General features: G+C 32.6%; 1 pseudogene; it reads right to left on the bottom strand.

Annotated features, from left to right (window-relative positions):
- Positions 1–3558: 3558 nt before the first annotated feature.
- On the bottom strand, positions 3559–5409 carry LOC120158682 (annotated as a pseudogene).
- Between the last annotated feature and the right edge of the window lie 7166 nt (positions 5410–12575).

Here is a 12575-nt window from a genome sequence, read left to right on the forward strand (position 1 = left end):
TACCTCTATTATTTATAGAAATTAATTGGTATGCTCTTCTATGTTTCTTAGCCATGTGGGATTTTTTTTTTAAAAAAATTAAACCAAACAATATCATTTTGTTATGATTTTTTTTAGTCCCAAATTTATTTTTTAATTATAGTTATATAATTATATTTATTATTTAATATGTTTTACTTTAAATATTATATTGTAGTTAATTTGAATCATTTTGTTTCACTTGATTTTATGGTTTTTAACTTATATATGTTATGACTTGCTTTGAATATGACTTGTGATATAAAAAATTATTTTTCTATTAAATATTTTTGGTATTTTTATTTAGTTTTTTAAATAATTATGACATCGTCCGGTTCTTCCGACTGATCGAACCGTTTGAACTAGTAAACCGGTAGTATGACCGGTTCGTTAACCGGTTCAATTCTGAAAACCATACAAAGATCTGATAGTGATGCCAAGGAGAGGCCTACAGCCTGCATGAGCTACATAAAAGGTCGAAGAAGTGTATGAATTTTTCAGAGTTATGGTAGTTTTTTTTATCACTTCTTCATCATTTTTGTTATTATATTTTTAATAAAATATATAAATATTATAATATTTTATGTGTTGAAAGATAAAAAAAAAATTAGATATTAACTTTATCATGCTATAGATGAATTTTTATATATTATAAATTTTAAAAATAAATCAAATCGAATTAGGTTAGAAAATGAAATAAAAACTTAAGTATAGAGATGATTTTGAGAGAAAAATAATTGGGTGACCAAAATAAAATTGCATGAATAGTTGAGTGACAAAATAAATAATTTACCCATACTTTTTTAATGGAATTAATGATTTGAGCCAAACAGGATAACAATTTTAAACTTTATGGACCAAAACGTCCCGAAAAATATTTATGAAACTACTCGATATAAATGTTACACGTTAGGGGGCAATGGTGCATTTAAGCTAATATAATTTTATATAGAGTAAATAATAAAATAACATCAAATCATTAATTAATATAAATTTGGGTAAACTACTTATTAGTGTCATCCAACAATTTATGTGATTTTGTTTTGATCAAGTAACAATTTTATTATTTAGAATCATGCATAACTTACGTTTTGGTTTCATTTTTGTCATCTGCCGTTAAAAATAACAAAATTGTTAATGTAATATGTTTTTTTCAATGATAACATAATATTATCTTATGTTAATTTTAATGCCCCAAATATCAAATTAGAGACCTTATTGTAAGGATTTAAAAAATATGAGGATTTATTCGATTAAATGATAAAAGATGAGAATGATTTGGATTAACGGTTTAGACTAAATTGTGACAATGGATTATTAAAAGGGCATTTTGGTCTTTTAAATTAGACTGAATTTAGAATGCACCCTAACAAGGTATTAAAGAAAAGGGGAAAAAGAAATTAGGCTACAAAAATTCTTCTTTCTTTTCTTCTTCTTTCCCCCCGTAGAAAAGCTCTCCTCCATAGCTCAAAGGTGAGATTTCATATGGCTAGCTTATCATTTCGTTTTTGGTCGGGTTTTGAAGCCTTGAGTATGATAGAAGCTTAAAGAATGATTAAATGAGATTAAAACTATAGAATAGATGAAATAATGAAGATTTTAGAAATTGGGTTTTGAAATGATATGTTAGTATATTGGTGTTTATTGATGATTATTATTAGTTTTGATTTGTCAAAGTAGTAAATAAGAGATTAGAAGCATTGGATGAGTTTAAAAACAAGTTAGAAATTGCGGTGCGATTATTAGAATCAAATGATCTTGAGGTATACTAGATGTTTTGAGTAGCTAACTGAAGGAATGTTAGTATGGATAGTTAAAGAAGAATTTAAGAGTATTGTACACTACTAGAAAAAACCCCTTTAATGACGCGCATTGCGCGTCATATATGGGTGCGGATGACACACAAATACCTGTCGTTGAAGCCACCGACATGAATTTTAGATGACGCGCAATTGTGTGTCATAAATCTATGACGCGCATTGATGACACGTATTTATGACTCACATTTATGACGCGCATTGAGCGTCATTGAAGTTCCCGTCATAAATGAAGATGTCACACATTTGTGTATCATAAATTTATGATGCACATGTATGACTCACATTGCGTGTCATTGAAGCACACGTCATTAAAAAAGATGACAAATAATCAAACTAAATCACATTTAATGCATCATAATATTTAATATATATATCATATTATATATAAGAAATCCATTTGTATACAATATATTCACATTAAGTTATAAAAAATATTGTAATCATAAGTACTATCTATTCTGCACAAAGAAGAATTGAAACCAAAGCCTATGAATTCAACAATATAGTCCTAGTTCACATAGAGTGATTTCGTTGGATGTAATCAAATAATGCACTTTGTTTCCATATACTTCGAGCTTTAAGCATCTGGATAAAAGCCACAGATATGTGCAAATAGGCAGTGTTGCCAAACTTGTATTGACAACAAAAAATGAGGATACTTAGAATATGCAAAAACAATATCAACAAAGGCAAGAAAAATAAAACAAAGATGTCAAAATTTTGCACAGCCAGTACATAATAAGCTCCATATCGTATAAGCAATTTGAAACCTATAGCATAAACCTTTTGGCAACTCAACAGCTTAAATGCATTTAAAATTTAATTTTCATTAAAAGTATAAGAAAAACAAATTAGTGTTGTCAGAACCAGTTTCAGGGCAAGGCATTAAGATATGAAAACACGGAGCAAGACAAATGGAAGTAATTCAACAAATTAAGATCTTGCTTAATTAAGAAACTTCATTATGCAGAGAAGGCAACTTGACCACTCCGCCCCCCAAAAAAAATTGGAATAATTTATTGCCCTTGTTTTCAGTTGAACTTGGTTCAACTTTTGAAATCTAGTTTTTGATTTTTCAAAGGGAAGTTTTCTTCCAGCCTGAGATGAATTATTCAGGAGAAAATATCTCCTATTTTCTTCTCCTAATCATCTAATGTTAAAAGGGAATCTGTTGTTTTAAAATCTGAACTGCTCTTAATAGGATGATGTCTTCTCTTCTATTATACTTTGTTGGATTCAAGATAAGAAGTTTGTCTTAACTAATATCAGGACAAGTTTTGCATTTTTTCATCCCATTTTGTTCTAATATATGTGCTTTCTTCTTCTTGTATAGGTAAAACAGGCTGATGAACTTGAAAATATCCTAGCTAAAAAATTTCTTAGGTTTTTGTCAATGAGGGAAGAAACATTTCAAGTTTTGAGAAGAAAACCAGTACAAGTACATAATAGTCGGCACTTTATTTGTCTTCTAAATTATGTTGCTTGACAACTTGATGTGATTAAACAACTAACTTGCCTTGAGGAATGATTATGTGTACACCATTTTTGCAAAAGCAATCATGACAATCACTATATTTTGCCACTTGTGGGTGAAGACTTTTAATTATTTCCTTTTCATACACACTAACCTATTAAACCTGTTTAGCATATGTGTCTCTTTACGTCCTGATTATTTTACTATATATCCGTTTCAACTATGAAATTTGACTACATATGGCTCTTAAATTTTGATTTCATTCATGAACTGAGGCTGCCTAATGTATAACTTTATTTCCCTTTTTATCTCCACCTACCAGCAAAGGGAGACATCATGAGACTCATTTTATTGTTTCTAAAATTTAACATAACAAAATGGATTCTCTAAATTCACCTTACTCGTTTTCTGCTAGGGTAAAAAGAACTACAACTAATATAATTAAGGTCTGAAAGTAAAATCTCGTAAAGCAAAATGGTACGCGTTCATGGAAATGCCATCATTTGGTAACATCTAAAAGTGAAAAAAGATGATAGCCCATAAAGATGATAAGGTATTTCATGAAACATTAATTCAACGGGAAATCTTCATACCTGAGCTCCGACAAAGTCAATCTTGTTTCCCTTCTAAAAGAGATCATCAATCGCTTGTTCCGTTTCAAAAGTGATGAACCCAAAACCACGGGAACGATTTGTGGCATAATCCCACATGATTTTGTGTTCTCTGACTTCTCCATATTGTTTAAAGTAGTCATTGAACTCATTTGTCAATTTGCACCAAATAGATTAACATTTACTAGAAATATCTACGATGAATCAAGGCATTCCGGATAAATGGCGTGAAGCTTCAATATTATATGCATTAAAGAAAGGAAGATATTGGTATCACCTTCGGATACAGTTGAAGGAATTTCACCTACAAAAATCTTCCTAGTCTTGAAATCTTTACTTCCAGAATCTTCTTTTGGTATTGTTCTCTTTATGTCTACCTAAAAGGACAAAAACTGAGCCAAAGAGCAGTAATTCAAGTCAAAAGCGAAGCAACATACATCGGACTATGGTAAGGAAACATAACAATAAACAAAACATTGAGACTAAAGCGGAGTCTTACTTGATTCCCATTAATAACATGAGTGTCCTCAATGACTTTATCAATCACAAAAGGTTCTACATAAGTCACAAACCCAAATCCACGAGGCTGTCCTATTTTCCGGTCCTTCAATATCACAGAATCCGTAATTTCACCATATTTACCAAAATGCTCAAGAAATTGTATTGAAGAAGATACGTAAAATAACCAAATTGGAATAGACTACAGGGAAAACAATTCGTGCTATAATCATATTCAAGGAGATTAATAAAAATCTCCAACAAACAAGCTAAAGAACTAACCCGAACTTGTCTCTCTCGCTAAACCTCCTACAAATATTTTGCTGCAAATTTCCAAATATCGAATATATTCACAAATCACTTCCAAAGTATTCATGATAAAATGGGCCTTTCAAAGAAACATATACCTCTAAATATATCAATATAATCCTACATAAGTCTAAAGAAAAAGAGAAAAGAAGAACCCTAATTCTTCCACTTTCCCTTTTATTTTAAAATGACATAAATTCCAAACTTATAACAAAAAATGAAAATAAAAAATGGGTATTACCATTTCACTTAAATTTGCGAATAATTTCAAAGTCATTAACTAAAAGGTAAAGGAAAAAGGCTCAAATTTTCTCATTACTTTTTTTATAATTCTCTCAGGAAACAGAGTAAATCTAAAGGAACATATACATATGTGTATACAAATAATGATTCAATTTACATTTTTCACGTGTAATTAAGCAATGGGTAATCGATAATTTCAGGATTTTCCTTAACACCCCCAAATTTTCTCAAGAAACAAACAGAAGAAAGGGGAATATATTTACCTAGGACTGGCGCCATCGCCAGTGTGAGGAGTAGCCTTGTCGTCTTTAGGATAGTCAGAGGATCTAAAATGGTTGGTTTCGGCGCCATCGGCATAGTGGGAAAAGAAGGAAAGAAAGCGTAACGCAAAAATGTGTTTCCAAAGTTTTTGAAAGCATTTAAAGCGGGAAAGCATGCATACATGATGAAAATAATAGTGAAATTAAAAGACAACTTTTACAGATGACACACAATTAAAGGTGTACTCTGTGGTTTTGAATTTTTTTTTGGATTATGACTATTAAATATGACACACATTATTGCAAGTCATAAATTGTTCAGATTTTAAGAAACATGACATTTTTTATGACATGCATTTTTTGCAAGTCATAAATTAGCATGTTTCATCGTTCGTGTGTTATTAAAGGTATATTTTCTTGTAGTGGTATGGTGTAAATATAACGAAATTTGACCCCATTTGGGTGATAATCGAGTTAAAAATAGGAAATTCTGGGCACATGTATCGGCACTGATAGAATAATATCAATACTATAGGCTAAAAGGGGATGAATCTACTGAGCAGTATCGATATTGATTCAATTGGTATTGATACCGAAGGGGAGTATCGATACCGAAAGAAAGGTATCAATACCATTCAAAACAAAAATACAAAAATGGTATATATACTATAACATAGTATCAGTACCATAGTATGGTAGTATTGATACCATGGTATGGGTATCGATAATGAGAAGCCAGAAATTGTAAGATAGACTAATATTGTTGTAGAACAGTTAATAATAGGTTCTATTGAGTAATGTTTAAGTGTAATTGTTAGGAAATATACTAACAATTGATATTGTACATGTATTTAATGGATGATTGAGTAGATCGAAATCAAACTCCCGAAACAAGTAAAACAAAGGGCAAAGGTAAAGTACCTATGTAAATAAATTTGCATTTTGGATACAGTAGAGAAGATAGCCAAGTGAGTGCATCTAATTGTGTAACTATATGTTGTACTAATCATATATGTATGATTATTTAATATGTATGTGGTGATTATCAAATAGGCACTAAGTGTGCATCTTACGGAATTTATCCTATGTGGATGAATAACCGTTTCGGCACTAAGTGTGCATTTTACGAAATTCATCCTATGTGGATGAATAACCGTTTCGACACTAAGTGTGCATTTCACGGAATTCATCATATGTGGATGAATAACTGTTTCGGCACTAAGTGTGCATTTTACTAAATTTATCATATTTGGATGAATAACCGTTTTGGCACTAAGTGTTTATTTCACGAAATTCATCCTATATGGATGAATAACCGTTTCGGCACTAAGTGTGCATTTCACGGAATTTATCCTATGTGGATGAATAACCGTTTCGGCACTAAGTGTGCATTTCACAAAATTCATCCTATGTGGATGAATAATCGTTTCGACACTAAGTGTGCATTTCATGGAATTCATAATATGTTCATGAATAACTGTATGGGCACTACGGGTGCATTATAAAGAAATGATAATGACTGGAAAATAATGAATTGGTATTTTATAAATAAGAGATAATGATTGTATGATCATTTTTGCCTCACTAAGTAATACTTAACGTGTGTTTATTTCACACGTAGGTTGAATAAAAGCTGAGTAAGGAGATCATCAGACATCTAGCCAGAGTCGCCTCATCAGTAACAGTATGACATACCTGTCTACTTTTGATGTATTTTAGTTGTCATGTAATAGGTTTAGTAAAAACGCTCTGAAAAGCTTTTGAATTAAACTACTGTAAAACGGTGAAATGTTGAACATATATTTTTTTTGTCTATTTAAGTTTAATGCATGTTTTATTATAAGTAAATTATAATTTTTTTATAAAAAGAAACAAAATTATATGGGTTTTCAAATGGGGAATTATTTTAAAAGTGATGTGACATCTGTAGCTCGTATACATAAAGGTATATGGGAGATAGGTGTTGCATTTATTGGTATCAGAGCTACAGGTTTAGCCGATTCTCGGCAGAAAATGAGTGTATTTTGATATAAAAAGAGTTTACATGCCACTAAGATGTCAAGGTTACTGATAGGGTATACAATGAATATGAAAGATATCTCTCATTACTAACTTAATTATTATATGTATGAATGTTATGCTAGATGTCAGATTCTACGAATTCGAGAAGAGCGGCTGGTTGAGAGAGTAGAGATGGATCGAGTAGTGAAAGCTATGAGGAGAATAGCGAACACCCAATTCTGTTAGAGAACGCCAGCACACCGACAACTCAGGGTATGCCTGTTCCAGAGTTTGGAACTTTTATGAAAGCTCTCGACACTATTTTGACATAGTTCAACCTCCTCCACCCCCCCTGCTCCTCCAGCACCACAAATATTAATTCCTAATGAGTTAAGAAGTTTGGGAGCTCTTGAGTTCAAGGGAGAAGTAGGTGAAGGTACAATGGATGCAGATTTATGTTTAAACGATGTGATGATGATGTTAGAAAGTCTACAGTGCTCCGATCATGAAAAACTAGACGAAACTATATTGTTACTCCGAGGATCAGCTCGATTGTAGTGGACAAACACGAAAATATATGCATCGCCCGAGCAAGTGAACTGATAGTTCTTCCAAGATGAGTTCAAGAACAAGTATATCAGGGAGCAGTTTATGAGATCAATGTTGTTAAAGTTTCTTAGCTTGAAACAAGGTGATAGAGCGGTGCATGAGTATGAGGCTGAATACAATAAGCTCAGCCGTTATGCTACAGAGGTGGTTTCTAATGATAAAGCTCATTGAGATTGGTTCATTGAGGGTTTGAGGCCTAAGTTAAAAGAGATGAAGTTGGCATTAAATTTGCCTAGTATGCAAGAAGTGATAAATAGAGCGAAGGCGATTAAAAGAGCTCAAGAGGAGACTCTAGGAGTGGAGCAGAGTATGCAGACGGGAAAAAGGATTGGGATCTCTTTATCTATATCTAATTCTAAGAGAGGCAAGGGATCAGGTTCCCGATATACTGATAGAACGAATGTTGCTGCAGCTACACGAAAGTCTAAGTAATCTCATTACTTTGCTACGAGCTCAGGTAGAGCTTTTGGAGAAAAAGGTAACCCATGTCAGACATGTGACAATTCACTAGGGAGTATGTAGAGTGCTCTCTGGCACTTGCTTTATTTGTGGAGGAACGTGTCATTATGCTAGGAGCTGCCCACAAAGATCTAGGGATAGATCAATACAATATGAGAGATGAGTAGCAACACCTAATAGAAGCAGAGGAAGATGAAGATCAGGCGGTTAATCTGAGACTAGACAGAGATAACAGACTCGGGGAATGACCCGAGTATATAATATAAAGACCAGTGATGATCGGGATGATCCAGAGATTATAACATGTACATTTCACCTTTTTATGAGTCTGTTTTGTTCTAGTTGACACTAGTTCTATGCAATCATATATTAGTAAAAAGTTGGTTAGAACTAGAGGAATTTCATTTAGAACTAATTTCTAGTGAAATGAGAGTGGTGAACCCTATGAGTCATAGTGCAAGGGTAGCATGAGTGTGTAGAAAATGTCCAATTAAGATTCAAGGGGTTGTGTTTTTGGTAAACTTAATAGAGTTGCCCTTTGATGAGTTTGAAATCATTTTGGACATGGATTGGTTGTCTCCACACCATAGATGGGTAGATTATCTTCGGAAATGATTATTCCTAAAGGATACAAAAGGCTCCAAAATTGTGGTGATAGATGAGAAGACGAAATTCATGTCTAATGTGATATCAACCACGACCATAAAGAGAATGATGTCAAAAGGATGCGTAGCTTTTCTAGCTAATATGATAGCCACTAGAGTGTCGGAAGTGAGATTACATGATATCCCCATAGTTAGGGAGTTTTCATAGGTTATTCCTGAAGAGTTATCGGGTTTACCTACAGATCGTGAAGTAGAGTTTAGAATTGAGGTTTATCAGGGTACCGAACCTATTTTTATGGCTCCGTATCGGATGGCTCCAATGGAGTTAAGGGAATTAAAGGTATAGTTGTAAGAGCTACTTGATAAAGGGTTTATCAGACCCAGTGTTTCTCCTTGGGGAGCACCTGTTCTATTTGTGAAAAAGAATGACTAATCTATTCAGTTATGTATTGATTATCACCAGTTGAATAAAGTAACGATAAATAACAAGTATAATCTTTTTAGGATTGATGACCTGTTTGATCAATTGAAAGGCACGACAGTGTTTTCTAAGATAGATATGAGGTTGGGGTACCATCAGTTAAAGATAGAGAAAGATGATATTTCAAAGACAACTTTTAGGACTAGGTACGAACACTGAATTTATGGTAATGCAATTTGGATTAACAAATGCCCCTGCAATATTTATGGATTTAATGAATAGAGTGTTCCAACCGTATTTGGACCAGTTTCTGGTAGTGTTTATAGATGATATCTTGGTATATTCCAAGTCAAGGGATGAACATGATGCTCATCTTCGAGTGGTTCTTCAGACACTACGTGAAAAGAAGTTGTATGCAAACTTGTCTAAATACGAATTTTGGTTATCTGAGATTTCTTTCCTTGGTCACATAGTATCTGCAGAAGGCATAAAAGTGGATCCCAAAAAATATTTAAGCCATAGTGGATTGGAAATCCCCAAGGAATTGTGATAATGGATTATTAAGAGGGCAATTTGGTCCTTTAAATTAGATTGAAGTTAAAAGGAATCCTAATAAGATATTAAAGAAAATGGGAAAAGGGAATTAGGCTACCACAAAAGTCTTCTTTCTTTTCTTCTTCTTTCCCCGTAGAAAAGCTCTCCTCTATAGCTCAAAGGTGAGATTTAATATGGCTAGTTTATCCTTTCGTTTTTGGTTGGGTTTTGAAGCCTTGAGTATGATAGAAGCTTAAAGAAGGATTAAATGAGATTAAAATTATGGAATAGATGAAATAATGAAGATTTTATAAAATGGGTTTTGAAATGATATGTTAGTATATTGGTGTTTATTGATGATTATTAGTAGTTTTGATTTGTCAAAGTAGTAAATAAGAGATTAGAAGCATTGGATGAGTTTAAAACCAAGTTGAAATTGTGGTGTAATTCTTAGAATCAAATGATCTTGAGGGATACTAGATGTTTTGAGTAACTAAATGAAGGAATGTTAGTATGAATAGTTAAAGAAGAGTTTAATAGTATTGTATGGTGTAAATATAACAAAATTTGACCCCATTTGGGTGATAATCAGGTTGAAAACTGGAAATTTCGGACACATGTATCGGTACTTATAGAATAGTAATAATAATATACGCTAAAAGAGGATAAATCTACTTAATAGTATCGATATTGATTCAATCGGTATCGATACAGAAGGGGGACTATCGATACCGAAGGGAAGGTATTGATACCTAAGGGAAGGTATCGATACCATTCAAAATAGAATTCAAAAATGGTATCGATACCATAGCATAATATCAGTACCATAGTATGGTAGTATCAATACCATGGTATTGGTATAGATATTGAGAAGCCAGAAATTGTAAGATAGGCTAATATTGTTGTAGAAAAGTTTATAATAGGTTCTATTAAGTAATGTTTAAGTGTAATTGTTAGGAAATATACTAACAATTGATATTGTACATGTATTTAATCGATGATTGAGTAGATCGAAATCAAACTCCCGAGACAAGTAAAATGAAGGGCAAAGGCAAAATACCTGAATAAGCAGCTTTGTATTTTGGATACAGTAGAGAAGATAGCCAGGTGAATACATCTAATTGTGTAACTATATGTTATACTAATCATATACGTATGATTATTTAATATGTATGTGGTGATTATCAAATAGACACTAAATATGCATTTTACGGAATTCATCTTATGTGGATGAATAGTCGTTTCAACACTAAGTGTGTATTTCACGGAATTCATCATATGTGGATGAATAACCGTTTCGACACTAAGTGTGCATTTCACGGAATTCATCCTATGTGGACGAATAATCATTTCGGCACTAAGTGTGCATTTCACGGAATTCATCCTATGTGGATGAATAACCGTTTCGGCACTAAGTGTGCATTTCACGGAATTCATCCTATGTGGATGAATAACCATTTCGGCACTAAGTGTTCATTTCACGGAATTTATCCTATGTGGATGAATAACCTTTTCGGTACTACGTGTGCATTTCACGGAATTCATCCTATGTGGATAAATAACCGTTTCGGCACTAAGTGTGCATTTCACGGAATTCATCATATGTGAATGAATAACCGTTTCGGCACTAAGTGTGCATTTCACGGAATTCATCCTACTTGGATAAATAACCGTTTCGGCACTAAGTGTGTATTTCACGAAATTCATAATATGTTCATAAATAACCGTATGGGCACTACGAGTGCATTATAAAGAAATGACAATGACTGGAAAATAATGAATTGTTATTTTATAAATAAGAGATAATGATATAATGAGTTCTTTGTATGATCAGTTTTGCCTCACTAAGTAATACTTAACGTGTGTTTATTTCACGCGTAGGTTGAATACAAGTTGAGTAAGGAGATAATCAGACATCAAGCCAGAGTCGCCTCACCAATAACAATATGACATACCTGTCTACTTTTAGTTGGCATGTAATAGGTTTAGTAAAAGCGCTCTAAAAAGCTTTTGAATTAAACTACTGTAAAACGGTGAAATGTTGAATATCTCTTTTTATTTGTCTATTTAAGTTTAATGCATGTTTTATTATAAGTAAATTATAATGTTTTATAAAAAAGCCAAAATTGTACGGGGTTTCAAATGGGGAATTGTTTTAAAAATGATGTGACATATGTATCTCGTATACATAAAGATATACAGGAGATGGGTGTTACAATAATACGTCGACATCACTATTAATTTTTTAATAATAGAAAAATAAAACTAAAATCTAACATTAAATCTGATTTAAAAAAAATTGAGTTAGAAAAACAGAATTGTATGAATTGTTGGGTTATTAAATAAATAATTTATCTAATAAATTATTAATATATCATTTTATTCAGATTGGGTGACAGTTTTGGACTTTTGGGAGGTTGATCAAAACCTGGAAGGGGTAGCTTAATCATTTGGTAGAGTACAATAAGTGAAAATGGATTAAAGAAATGAGGAGCAAAGACGCGTTTGGATTTATAAGACTTGATTTGAATAAATATCAAATGTGAAGGGAAAAGAAGAGAGAAAAGAGGGTGACGGTAGCCAGGATTACGCGGTGGGAAGATGTTGATTGTAAGAAGTGTGCTAAAAAAATGAAGTATGGGTTGGCAGAGAGTTGTTGGTTAGTGAGAATGGTGGGCTGTTTTGGATACTTTTAAGCTACCCCATCATCTCT

This window comes from Hibiscus syriacus, unplaced genomic scaffold, assembly GCF_006381635.1.
Source record: "Hibiscus syriacus cultivar Baekdansim isolate YM2019G1 unplaced genomic scaffold, ASM638163v2 tig00111330_pilon, whole genome shotgun sequence".
Classification (NCBI taxonomy): domain Eukaryota; kingdom Viridiplantae; phylum Streptophyta; class Magnoliopsida; order Malvales; family Malvaceae; genus Hibiscus; species Hibiscus syriacus.